This window comes from Athalia rosae, chromosome 8 (genome assembly GCF_917208135.1).
Source record: "Athalia rosae chromosome 8, iyAthRosa1.1, whole genome shotgun sequence".
In the NCBI taxonomy this organism is placed as follows: domain Eukaryota; kingdom Metazoa; phylum Arthropoda; class Insecta; order Hymenoptera; family Athaliidae; genus Athalia; species Athalia rosae.
This window is the reverse complement of record NC_064033.1, coordinates 1,437,568-1,451,020: the sequence shown is the minus strand read 5'-3', so window position 1 is coordinate 1,451,020 and position 13,453 is coordinate 1,437,568. Positions and strand designations below refer to the sequence as shown.

The 13,453-nt window shown below is 44.6% G+C and overlaps 1 long non-coding RNA gene across 1 annotated transcript in view; it reads left to right on the top strand.

Annotated features, from left to right (window-relative positions):
- The first annotated feature begins 2,435 nt into the window (after nucleotides 1-2,435).
- LOC125502158 overlaps nucleotides 2,436-13,453 on the top strand; it is a 28,129-nt gene continuing 17,111 nt past the window's right edge. The window contains exons 1-3 of the long non-coding RNA XR_007280005.1: nucleotides 2,436-2,548; nucleotides 6,475-8,399; nucleotides 12,939-13,099. This is a non-coding gene — a long non-coding RNA (uncharacterized LOC125502158). The remainder of the gene's footprint in view (nucleotides 2,549-6,474; nucleotides 8,400-12,938; nucleotides 13,100-13,453) is intronic.

Here is a 13,453-nt window from a genome sequence, read left to right as displayed (position 1 = left end):
TCCGCGAGACACGTAGTTTGTCGTAAAAGACTTAAGTCTAATCTGTACACCGGGTAAGTAAGTCCGACCGTCTGATGGGGAGAAATAGAGAATTGCGCGGGTGGCTCGTGTGTGCAGAGAAAATAGGTGGGTCGAGAGGTAAGGGATCGTTAAGAATATGCAGTTCCCTCCCGCAGCGCGGCACCATTTGAGGGTTAATTTATGGAGCAGTAGAACTATTAAGATAGTCTTCAGGTACACCGACTAACGGGGGGGTGGTTTTCAGAGCTCAGTTTCAGCGGGGCGGAGGGGGGTGAGTTTCGGCGATCGTACGCGATAGAGTTTTTGCCCGTAAAACTCTTGGCGTCGCGTATAGCAAGCGGGGGTAAAAGGATACCCGTGCAAGGTATATCTGTATTTGTATGCCTTCAGTGTTTACTAATTTAGTCCTAATTAGTTTTTCCGCGAGAGGTTTAATCCTGTATACTATGGAAGCCGGTCGTCGTCGGCTATGTGCGGGGGAGGGGGGCGGGGGGGTTGAAAAAGGGCATTTCGGATACGTTATTTGCCAGGGTGTACGTTTCTTGGACTGCGCTTATAGTCGGGACCGTATGCCGCCGCTGCCCGAAGGATATAAGGATTAGGACGATATTTAAAGTGGACGGTTAGAAGTTGTTTATATCCACTACCACCTGCCACGAGAAAGAGGAGATTAATTTTATCGCGAAACAACTAAATCTGTCTTAAACGCCGCTGCGAGAAGTCAAGAAGGAAAAACGAGCCAAGAAATTTGCCAAGTTTTTCTACGTAAATCTCACCACTGTCATTCCTAGAGACTTTCGCCACTTTCTATTCGCGGGGTGGAGATTTTTCGATGAAAATTTTTCGTCGATTGATTTCGAATTCCGTTCGAGGGGATGAAAGGCTTTTCAATTTTATCGATAAAATTGCCGCAGCCGGTCGGTTTTTTGAGCCGAAAAATGCTACCGGTTGAATTGCGGATTCTTCGGCGTGCAGTTCCTCACCTCTCCTATCCCAGGATTTTTTATTCCCACCCCGTGGGTCCTAATGCACGTTCCCTCCTTGTGTTTCGTAGTGTTTTTCTGCTTGTACGTGAAGCTTCCATTAGAACGTTGTGAAACTTTTATTACCACAAATAGAGTTGTCGGGTACGAGGCTCGGTTATACGATACGAGATACCCACCACTTTATGCCCGGTGGAAGTAACTAAACATCAGTAAAAAAAAATAAAAGAGTAAAAAGAAAAGTCAGAAAGAGCTAAGGTCTTCGTGTCAACTCGTACGCTCGCCTTTACACGAGATGGAGAAATTTTACTTATTTCAACCCTCCGTTTAAAATCCATGCGAACGTTGTGAAGAATGCGACTCTAATTTCGTTTTCATCCGCATAGCCCGTAGGAGTTGGGGAAAAGCTGGCGGAGGAACAACGGGATACAGGGGGAGTGAGTGATATCGATTTAAATGTAAAACCTGAAAATCGAAATGGTTTTTTGGTGGATATGGAGGTGAAATGGGTGGGAGACAGGGGCGTAAAATTAATCACCTCGTAATACGGCCTCGCAAAAGCCGAGGGTTCGAGACCTGTACACGGGGTGACGAGATCTGCTGTTTTGCGAATGAGAAATTGCAGAGTTTCGGGGTAGGAGCGGGAAAGAGAAAAAAAAAAAAAGAAGGAAAATAAACCGACGTAAAGAAAGTTGGAGCCATGGTTGCAGAAACGTAGGTAAAAATAAAGATAAAAATATAGAAATAAAAAGAACAACGATAATAATAACGAAACTGCGTGTATAGAGGGGTGGGAATTGGGGTAAGGTAAAAATTGTAAAAGTGAAAAAGTGAAGGTGCTAGGAAACCCCGTGAAAATGGGCTCCACCTTTCGTCATGCGATTCGGCATCGAACGTAGCGACGAGTCGGTGGTTTTAGGCACCCCACCGGTGGTGCACGGCAAGGGATGCCGGAGATAGGGGATGAAGATAAAACAAAAGCCGTTAAGGTTTAGTGCGTGCAGTTTCGGGCGAACTCCGAATACAACGGAGAAACTGAACGCGTGAGAAGAAGGCGGAGGTGAGGAAAAAGTCCCGAAGAAAAGGCGAAACATCGACTGTGGAAATATAAAGGGGCGGTCGAATTTTCCCTCTTTGACTGCCGCTACGTTTCCGGGGAGATGTTCGAATGTGTCGGTCGGTCGTTACGCCGCTTCTTTTTTTTCTCGTCCCTATATTATCATTTGTCATTTGATTGAAAAATTTTCGTCGCAATCACACGTTGCGACGATTGATTGCAGGCGAGGAGTCTTCGTGGTCGATGATTTTCAAATTTCGCCGGACATTCAGACATACGATAATATTTATCGATCACGATGACGAGATTAATTGATTCGGAGAAGGTCCGTCCGATCGGCATTACCTGCCTCGGCTCCTCATTCGGTAATACGACTCGGTGCGGTACGGATGGCTGAGCGGTAAGTGCGTAGAAGCTTGAAATCAATTTATCTCTCGTCGTTATTACGAGGCAGTGTTCGGATCGGAAAATCGTCGATGGAATAACGGTGAGTGAAATTTAAATATTTATAAAACAATTACTTGACCCACGTCACCGGATAATTTTTTACAATGCTGAAAAATGCGTCGTACTTTTTCGTCGTCGATTCTCACAAACTTGCGACACCGATAGAAACGCGGACGAATGAAGACGTGTAATTTGTTTTCATCTCGTTCTTCCGCGTCTCGGGAAAAAAAAACATTTTGAGAAACCGAGAAAAAAATTGGTAGAAATTTCGAAACGAAAGAAGAAAAATACCGGCGAATTTACGGTTTCGGTGTTCGGAACGGAGGGAAGGGAGGGGGTATGTCTTGTAAGTCATGTGTTTAAACGACCTTATTACGAGGCCGCGGCTGCTGTCATAACGTCGTAATTACGAGAGCCTCGAATGAAGAGGTATACGAACGAGGGGGTCCAGGGAAACGGAGAGTAATTAACATCGAGTCAACTGCAGACCATGTGCCAATAATTTTACACCCCCTTCGTCCTTTTCCGCTCTCTCTCTCTCTCTCTCTCTCTCTCTCTCTCTCTGTCTCTTCGTGTCTCCGGCTCTCTCGCTCCTCTTCCGCCCCATGCCTCATCCGTCATACCTCAACTCTCGCGATTTCTCCTCTATATACACACACCCACCCTACCGCCCAGCGTAGTTTCAGATTCGAATGAATTACCCAAGGGTCACGTTCGCCACAGTAAATGTAGAACTAGGTGGTAGGTAGACGGTAATACAAGCGGCGAACACGTATGTGCCACATACCTTCTATCCATATGCATATTATGATATCTACACGGTTCGTCTCTTTCACCAGCTATATTTGTATTATAAATGCCTCTGTGTAGTGTTATTCTACGTTGGTAGAATACGGCTCGTACTTACGCAACGTATATACACAAATTCTAATAGCGTTAACCGAAAGGGTTGAAACAACAACCAGCCGTTGAAACGTTTAATTGTACGCGAGTGTTTCTTTCTATAATTTGGTTCCGCGTACCCTTGTAAAAATAACGATATTAATTACATTCCACCCTTCGGTCCCCCCCCCCACCCTCCCCCCCAGTTTCTTTATTATTTTATTTCTTTTCTTGTTCTCTTCGCTCCACCCCTTCTCCTGCATCCCCCTTTCTTTCCCTCCCTCGCTCTCGCTCTCGCTCTCCCTTCCACATCTCTCAACACTCTTGGAACTCGAGACTCCGCGTTTTACCTTCGAGGGTTTCACTTCAAGGATATGGCTTTCTTCCGAGAAATGTGTTACACTTCTTCTCAACAGTTGAATTAACAACGCGAGTATAATTTGAACGGTTGCTCTATTATTGTTGCTGAAGTTCAAAGGAAACAATACGAAATGAATGAATAAAATAAATTAATAAGTTTTTAATCAAAACGTAGGGTCGATAGATTGCAGTGGAAAAAAAAAAAATTGTTAACTGGTACTGATTCTTTTTAATCGTAGCGATTTGGCATTTTATTTTTTTCATGAATAGAAATTTACTGAACATGGAGTAACGATTCGCGATGAGGTTTATTGTTGATGATAACGATGATCGTTACGATCGAATGGATGAGATAGCGAATTCTCAGTCAGTGGGAAAGAAATTCTAGGGATAGGCGAACGGTTGATACAAGTTACCGGTAAACGTCGTATAATAACCACCAGAATGTGGAGATCTAATAAAAGTTGGTCAGCGTGAAACCACCTTACTAACGAGATACATAAAGTTCGCGATGCAGGGCCCTCAGCTAGAGCATGAGATTTTAGAAACGATCCGTTCCAGCTTATTAAAAACGAAACTACGATCATAAATCCTATTCTGCAAGTGATTGTTCAGTCGAAATTCGAAGGGCAAGAGCGCCAAATTTTTCAACCATTACTTTATTCACGCGCTGGGACATTTACTTCACAATTAACGATATTACCTAGCCATATAGCTTGCAGATTCGGATTGATGGACTCAAAAAACATGAAATGAGCCCATGAAATCCATTTGGTATATGACGATTTTTTAGCTAAGAATGAAGTCTTGAAAAAATTGATCCTATTACACTTTTCTGACGTATTTTGACCTCAGGAATCCAAATCTGGAAGAAAAATTAATCTATCTATAAAATTACTCAAGTTATCGCCAATTTTCAGCTTTTTGGGGTCGAAAAAAAAAAATCAATTTTTTTGTCTATATTAATGTAATTTGAGCTCAGGAATCTGAATCCGGAAGAAAAATTAATCTATTTATAAAATTTATCGAGTTATCACCATTTTTAGGCATTTTTTAGCATAAATTTGAGGATATCTCGAAGGGAAAAAATCGTAGCTCAATTTGGACGACGGATTCGTGTTCCTAAGTTCAAAATACATAAGAAAAGTGCCATACGATCAATTTAAAAAAATAAAAATTTTTACCCAAAATTTGAGATTTTTCCAAGGGGTACCCCTTACGATTTTTTCAAATTTTGACCAAAAATTTTTATTTTTTTTAATTGACCGTATGGCACTTTTCTTACGTATTTTGACCTCAGGAACACGAATCCGTTGTCCAAATTGAGCTACGATTTTTTCCCTTCGAGATATCCTCAAATTTATGCCAAAAAATGCGATAATTCGGCGATAACTCGGTCATTTTTTGAGAAAGATCAATTTTTCTTCCGGATTCGGATTCCTGAGCTCAAATTACATTAATATAGACTAAAAAATGAATTTTTTATTTTTGACCCCAAAAAGCTGAAAATCAGCGATAACTTGGTCAATTTTCGAGATAGGTCAATTTTTCTTTCAGATTCGGATTCCTGAGGTCAAAATACGTCAGAAAAGTGTATTACATTTAATTTTGAAACTACTTTACTTTTGGCCAAAAAATCGATTTTTTTGTTTGCTCAAAAATTGATTTTTTTTCGGTTTTTCAAGAGTAATTTCACGTATAATCAGCTCTGAAATCAAAATCTGAAAGCCACAATCATCTACTCATGCAATCGATCAAGTAATCATCAATTATTCGCTGTTGGGAGCAGAAAAATTGAGAAATACTGATTGGTTTTAGTCGTAGACCCACTTTGATTCTTTGCAATCCATGCATGGGTCGAAATATTCGAATTTCTCAATTCACCAGCGAGCCCGAACTTAGCTGGAGTCAGGTAGCCACGAACGAGGCGCCTTGTTTTGAAGCGTCACCTCTGCACAGCCCCCAAGGTGACGTCTCACAACAAAGCGCTACGCTGCTGGCTACGCTGACTCCAGTATAACTCGGGTTCGCTGGTGAATTGGACAGTTCGAATATTTCGACGCAGAGATATCCTCCAATACTTGGTAAAAACTGCAAGATAGATTCATCTTCATTTTAGATTCGGATTCCTGGGGCCAAAATACGTAAGAGAAGTGTAATACGATCAATTTTGCAACTACTTTATTTTTGGTCCCAAGATCGAGAACAATCCAAGGGGTGATTTTTTAATTACCGGGTTGAAAACATTCAATTTTTGATCTTTCACTAATCCACTGTGCCCATTAATCTGTATCAACACTGATTAAAAAATGTTCAAGTATCGTAAAATATCCATACGAATTTTCGACGTAGTTGTTCCAGCGAGCCTTTCCCTCGTATCTTCATAGAACTCGTCGAGGGTGGTTCAATTCCCCCGTAGTTTTGTAGTAACACGCGGGGTCGAAAAGGGCGCGAATCGTATAGATATTGTTTCTGGCCCGAGGCTAGTTGAAGATACTGACCAACCGCTGGGCACACCGTAAAACGAAGCAAAATCAAGCACATAACTCTTATCCTCTTTTGTGCAGGGAGAAGATATGAAAAACGTTTTATTACCAGCAATTAAAGGATAAGCCTCGTACACCGTTCGGAATTTTTCACACGCGTCTCGTGCCCATACGTAAAACATTCGTGAATAAATTCACGGAAATATTCATTCATTCGTCGCATTATTAATCATTACAGTTCGATCAAATGTGCCGATTTTCTGGAGGAGAAAAACAAAAACCCGAATACGAATTGAAGAAATCTCCCTATTTCAACGGACGAGGAGAGCGAAGGGATGAAAAAAGAAAGAGCCGAGTGTACGAGGATCCGAGAGGCTCACATTTTCACCTAGGTACGTATACACCCACTTTTATCCCATCTGGAGCATATTATATAACGTTATACGTGTATATACGTCGGTGGGCTGAGGGGTGGGAAAAACTTTACATATATCCGTTTACGAGAGAGGGAAATTGCAGTAGCGGTATAGACGCGGGTAGGTACCATCAGAAAAGAGGATTGTGCAGAGAATATGAGGGAAAAAGGGGCTGCGGGGTAGGGAGAGAAAGTGGTAAAGCTTTTTGCGTCCCTTCGGAACGTTTGTCGCCCTACTATCAACCCGAAACTACCCTACCGGTTCGAACGGAGACAACGACGACGATGAAGAAGAAGAAGAAGAAGGAGAAGAAGAAGAAGAATAAGAAAGGGTAGGACAACGGCGACGTTACAGTCGAGGACATCGTGTACCGTTGGGCGATGTGCAGGGATGCGATGGAAAGGCGACACGGAACCGCTTCAGGGGGGGTAGTTTTGGAATAATATTTTTGGCGACGTTCCATCCTCCGTGACTCTCCCGTTCTCTCCGTTACGTACCGTGACATAGGTATGTACCGTTTATTTCCAAAATTTTCGCTAGGCGTCTCCGCTAAGTAGGCCTTACGAGGCTCGTTTGGGTAATGGGGTAATGGTAGGGCGTTATACGTTAAATATCTACGTGTACGTTGCACGTTACACGCCTCCGTATAACGCGTTACGCCACCTCGACCTCCCGCCAACTATATTCCCGACTCCCGTATCCGCTGGTTCCGTCGGTAGCTCCGGTACACACCGAACTCTCGCGGTTGGCTGATTTCTCTCCTCCTACCCCCCCCCGGTTCGCGCGAAGGGGTGAAGATGGGTTGGCTCGCTCCGGCTAAATTTTCAGGAGGTTCGAGGCCCTGGAATAGGCCTAGGGAAACGATTGCAACACACCGACCGTCGTGATCCACAGACGAGGGTAGTTATCGTTTGGCAGGGGTGCCAACCGCATCGCGCCACTTTGATACGATATGATATCACCCGGTTGCGGTCGCGTTTGCCACCCCTACCCTCGACCCCGTCGCCCCGACCGCTCGAAAGCCTTCGTCCAACGTGCAACGAACCCCCAAATCACCCCCGACAACGTGCCGTGAGTATCGCGTCGCGTACACGCATACGCATACGTTTATCACGTGCATCCCCGATCGCACCCCCTGGAGAAACTAGCCGCGGTGATCAGGAACTGCGTACGGGTCAAGGGAAACGGATACCGAAAAATGAAGCCAACGAGAAGGATGAATCGGCAGGAGAGGGGAAGAGATCGGAGGACGCGATGCGGGGGATTCAAGATTTTGGTGAGCGATAAATCGTCCTTCGAACGTGTAAATTCCTTTTTTTACAGCATAGAAGTGGTTCGTGGTCGGTGGTAAGAGGGGAAATACAAGTGGGTTAAGTTATGGGTAAAATGAAGTCCTTTTTGCCGGGGGCGACTAACATCCCCTGAATGAAACTCCTGTTGGGACTCTGACCTCTGGATCCATTCGTGGTATATGCGATAAGCCTCGAGCACAGGATCGTAACTTAATTCCCGGATAATGGGGAGGTACGTATAGACACGCGAGGTAGCGCAGGTTTCCACCTGAGGCGGGAGGTTCCCAGAGTCATCCGAGAGGCAACTGGGAAAGGATGAAAAGAAAAACTCAAGGACTCGAGGACTGATCGTCCAACGGGTGCAGTCTGACGGAGACGTCAATTTTGAAGCTCATCTGTGAATTTGGTTTCTCATTTATATTCCACATCCATCGATGGAACTCGCCCACTACCTGGTAAGAAAAAAGAGAGCAAAGAATTTTAATCGAGGACACCTCAGTTTAATCGAAAAAAGCAAATAAATACGGTCGGTGAGGTCTGCATAAGACACGCAACGGTTAATGAGAGAGAGAATCGAGCATAGTTCGGTGGTTGTTGTTTTTTTTTTATAATTTTTTTTTTTTTCTTGCGGGGGAATCGTAGGCGGAATCCGAAAACGTGCGGAGAGACGCGGATAAACGACGTCAGATCGTCGTACCGTTTCGTATCTCATCGTCCCTTTTACAGCAGCAGTCAAGGGACACGGGGGAGGGTTGAAGGAGAGGCGGTACCGGTACCCGCGTAGATAGGAATAAGGACGATCCGTCGAGGTATAGGTATATCGCGGTCGCGAGGAAAAAGAAACGGGGGGAGAAGAAAAAAAAAAAAAAAAATGAGGAAAGAAAGAAAAAAAAAAAATGGTAGGAAGGAATTCGCGCGGGACCGCGACCGCGAAGAGAAGCGAGATGGAAAGTGCAAAAAGGAAGGAAATAACTTCGAGTCCAAAGCCTGGCTTGAAATGAGACTCGGCAAACAGCCTCTGATTGAATACCCCCACCATATCTCTGCAGAAAATTCCCTTCGCGCAAGTTCTAAATAACCGGCGATGCGTAATCCGAAGGTAACCGACAACCTTCTTGTCAGTTGGCAAATACCTACCTACTCGAATTAACGCCAAGGTCAAAGGACCCGGCGGGGGAGGGGTGAGAATTATTTTCGTCCACGTTCCATTATTTATTTATTTTCTCCGATTCTCTCATCTCCATTCTCTGCGTTAGAAGAGCGATGTAGATTCTCTCTGTTATATTTTTCGTCGCGGCGCGAGGAGTGCAGTGAAAATCCTTTAGAAACTTTAAAATCAATTCCCTGTATCATCCGGGATTCCTTATATTCAACGCGTTGTGCATATGTGTTTCGCGAAAAGGTAGGTGAGAAAATAATGGCAGAAGGTGGCGAGCGGGGATGAAACCGCCGAGTTTTACAACCCTCAGGAGTGTCACTTGCGCTCGGTTTTACTTTTTCTTGCTCATCCTTGCCTCCTATACGCTTCTCCTTCAGGGTATCTTTTTTTTACCTTTTTTTTTTTTTTTTCTTTTTATTCTTACCGTTTCTTTCTTCTTTTATTATTATCATTTCGTTTTACTTCCATTTCACTTCTCGCTCGGGCGCGGTTCTAGCTCCTTCTCTCGTCGTTTGACACCCTGTGCGTTACCCGCGTACACGTATACGTCGGAAAAGTCACCGCGACGCCACGTTGGTGTCCTCGCCGGTTTCGTCGCGTGGTAGGAAACCCGTACAGGTATATATATCCGTACACGTACATGTATATATATATATATATATATATATGTACAAGTATTTTTACGATCGTTCCATTTATCGAGGGTGTTAAGCACCCCCCCTTTCACGCGAACGCGACCAAACAACCGACTTCACCTCAGTGATTCTCCCCAAAAAAAAAAAAAAAGTGAAGAAAAAAAAAATTACCGCATACCTCTCACCGGTATTTCGATTCCATCCGAGCAGGTGACTATTTTTTCACCTCTTTTTTTTTTTTCTCTCGCACATCTCGCACACTGCAACGAAGATGCGTATTTTTTTTACTCCGGTTCTCACCTCGTGAAATTTATTGAAAACTCGGTCGAACGAAGATTATTTTTTTTTCAGGCTAGAGAATTTTATCCTTCATCCCTCACGGATTATACGTACGTTATACGCGCGGACCCCGGCTCTCTTTAACCGCGATCGTTTCGCAACAGTTTGCGGTCGGGTGCGGGTAAACACCCCCTTTTCAGGATTACCTACCGACCCGGTAGACGATCGCGCGAATGCTGGTATCCGCCGGCTTGGAAGAGAAAACGTGTAATAAAACGTTAGACACAAATGACTAATTCGTTTGACCCGGATTTAATAGTTGCCCTTACGGATCTGCGGGTAATGATTTATCAACTATATCCGATGGGACGAGCTTTGCGAAAGCGTGCGTCAAACGTCATCTCGCGAGGGAATTAAATTTCTCACTTTCGCGCGTTCTGGTAATCGAACGTAATCAAAAGAGGTTGATCGGGTGTCGCTCGGTAGTGTGATAATAACGCGGGGCGAAACCTCTGTATTTAGTCAGTTTTGCGTACACCGCGACCGATGAGGTGATTTTCCAGGTAGAAGGGGCGGGGGGTTGCCGAGAAACTTGTCGTACAGAGGCAGTAGCGACAAATATAAACTTGTCGACTAACTACACACTAAGAGTTATAAGGGTGTTTCTGCCATTCAAAAGACTTCCGCCGGTTCGTCGGTAGGGGTACGTAAGCGCGTGTAACTCCCCAGCGATATACCTTATGTGACTTGAGCAAAGGTTTTCAGGGTGGAAGTAAAGAGGAAGAGAGGTGGGAAAGTCTGTCGTTTGTGTAACCGTTCATTAATTAGTCGCCAGCTACTCGGGTACCACCGCACATAGTTTAACTTCACGTATACCAACCGACAAACCACCCCCCTCCCCCCGCCGTGTGTATACCGGCAACTGTTGCAACGCAATCAATGTTATGTAGAAACTTAAATACGTTAGACACCCATACGGTTCGCGCATAAATAATCGTCCGAAGAAGAGGAGAGGGTGAAAAATTTTTCTCTTTCTCGAATCGGGGGATGAGGAATGATCCTTGTACCGTCGTTCGCGTTCGACGGTAATTTTGATCGATTGAAAACTGGAGGGAAAAAAAAAATTTAGGGGAGGCGAGGTAAATTTAACGCTCGCCTTCGAGTAGGTATTCCACGGTACAGCCGGCATAGATAGCCTCGATATTTATTAGGGGCCAATTAATTTAGCACCGCACAACGGAATGAACGAAACATTAAACCGTTTACGTGGCTATACAGATGTGTACTTATAGCACCTAGCAACTCTCCGCTTTCGCGATTCCGGTCCTCTCTCTCCCTTCCTCCCTCTCTCTTTCTCTTACTCTCTCGCCACGTATGAACGTGTAGCTTTGTACGAGTGTTGCGGGGGTTGAAACGACAAGAGAAAGTGAAAGAGAGAGAGGTGGGGGTGGGGGGGGGGGGTGGTTCGAGAGGAGCGCAGGGGTTTTAACAGTGGCTAGCAAAATTTATGCGATTACCCGGGTAACATCAAACGAATAACCTATACCAAACCGCTTTACCGCCAACCCTGTACCAGCTATACATGTATAGATTCATATTATATACCCGACATCTTTTCACCCAAGCGCGTGCTAACTCTCTACGACCGCGTCAAACAACCATCCACTTTTCAACCCCCTCCCCCCCCCCCCTTTTCATCCCCCCTATCGTGCATCGCCGGATGAGAATCTCCGTTTTATAATATCATGCGAGATCAGAGGTGAGCAAATCGCGCGAAATCAATGCCGGGGGTATACAGTAGCTACTTGTTATCCGATTCGTCGTCACTTTGAAGTTGATCTTGGATTTTTTTTTTCCTTTCTCTTTTTTTCTTCCCTCATCGCAAACGTCCCTCAACGTTCGACGAACGATATGTACGAGCACGTGTAATATCGCGGAAAAAAAGAGAGAGAATTGCGCGTTTGTTCGAATAACTTTCACGTGGAATAAGAGAAAAAAAAAAAAAAAAAAGATGAAATAAAATAAAACGAAGGAAGAAAAATAAGTAATCCCATACGATCCAGAAACGTTTTTATCCCACGGGGAATGGATCATCCTCTCTCCCCCGGTCCCCCTCTCGCGGATTCGGACTATGTAAATGCATAGGTATCCTCGTCTCCTCCTACCCATCGTATGTACATACGTATGTCCTCTATGTACCTGGAATGCATGTGCTTTCCGCGTGTATATATATATATATACATATATATGTAACATACACGAAGGATATTACCCGCGTACAGGATGTGGATAGACGGGTAGTGTCGCGGGCCTGCGCCCTGCAAACGGGCAGGATTTTGGCGAGAAGAGTGGGACTCCCGGGGGGTGCGCGAGGGCGAATACGAGGACGAGGGTGACACCCTGCAGTCCGCCGCGAGAGTCGGGAGCGTCGAGTCGCGGCTAAAGGAAGCGCGAGCCGAAGGAGAAACTACCCCTGGCTGCTGCTAAACGTTCGAATATTCGACTCAGTGCCGCACCGCCGTCCGCCGTTTCTTTTTATACGGGGGGGTGGAACGCCGACTGAGGTCAGTTACGTACCGAAGAAAACGAACTGATTTCTATCGCTCGATTTTGTGCAATAGACGGACCGGGTTCCCTCCCACCCCCGATTCTCGATTTACGCGCACCGTCGATTCGATCAGGTGCACGGGCACGTAACGTCTTGGAAACGAAAACGCGAGATTAGATTTTTTTTCTTTCATTTTTCATCTCTCGAAAAGGATCTGAAAGATCGAAAAATCTTCGATCGGGGACGACGGTACAATCACCTGTGCAGATTTATTATTTCGCAATTGTATTTATTTCACTTCTCTCTACCGGTATTGTCTTTATTTGAACGTAAAAAATTTTTTAATCGCGTGTGATATAAATATACATTACAGATTTATACTACGTCGGAAGAAGAGAAAGAAGAGAAAGAAAGAAAGAAGGAAAGAAGATCGACGAGGACGATGATCAATAATACGCAAGAAGATACAAATACTCGAGGGGTGAATTTGACGTCGCAGAACCAGAGAAACGAGAGGAACGAAGATTATCGGGGGTGAGTTGATTCTCGATTCTTATTTTTTAGACGACAAATTCTTTTCTCTTCTCAATCTCTGGTCGTTTACATTTCCCTTTCCCGTTCCTCTTCCACTTTGGTTTCGCCCGGAACCGCGTCCTCTTTGTCCCGAAATTTCTATTTCCTTTGTCCGTCGCGATTCTGAGTGTATATACATATATATACATATACGAGCGGTTCCGAGGCTATTTGCGGAAAAGACAGGAGACACATTGTCAACCGGATGTCACCCTCCCGGCTTTTGAGCGATTAGGGTGGCGCCTTCAAAGCTCGATCTCCGGTCAGTCACGATTTTCCCTGAAATTACCCTCGAACTTTTAACTAACGAGAAAC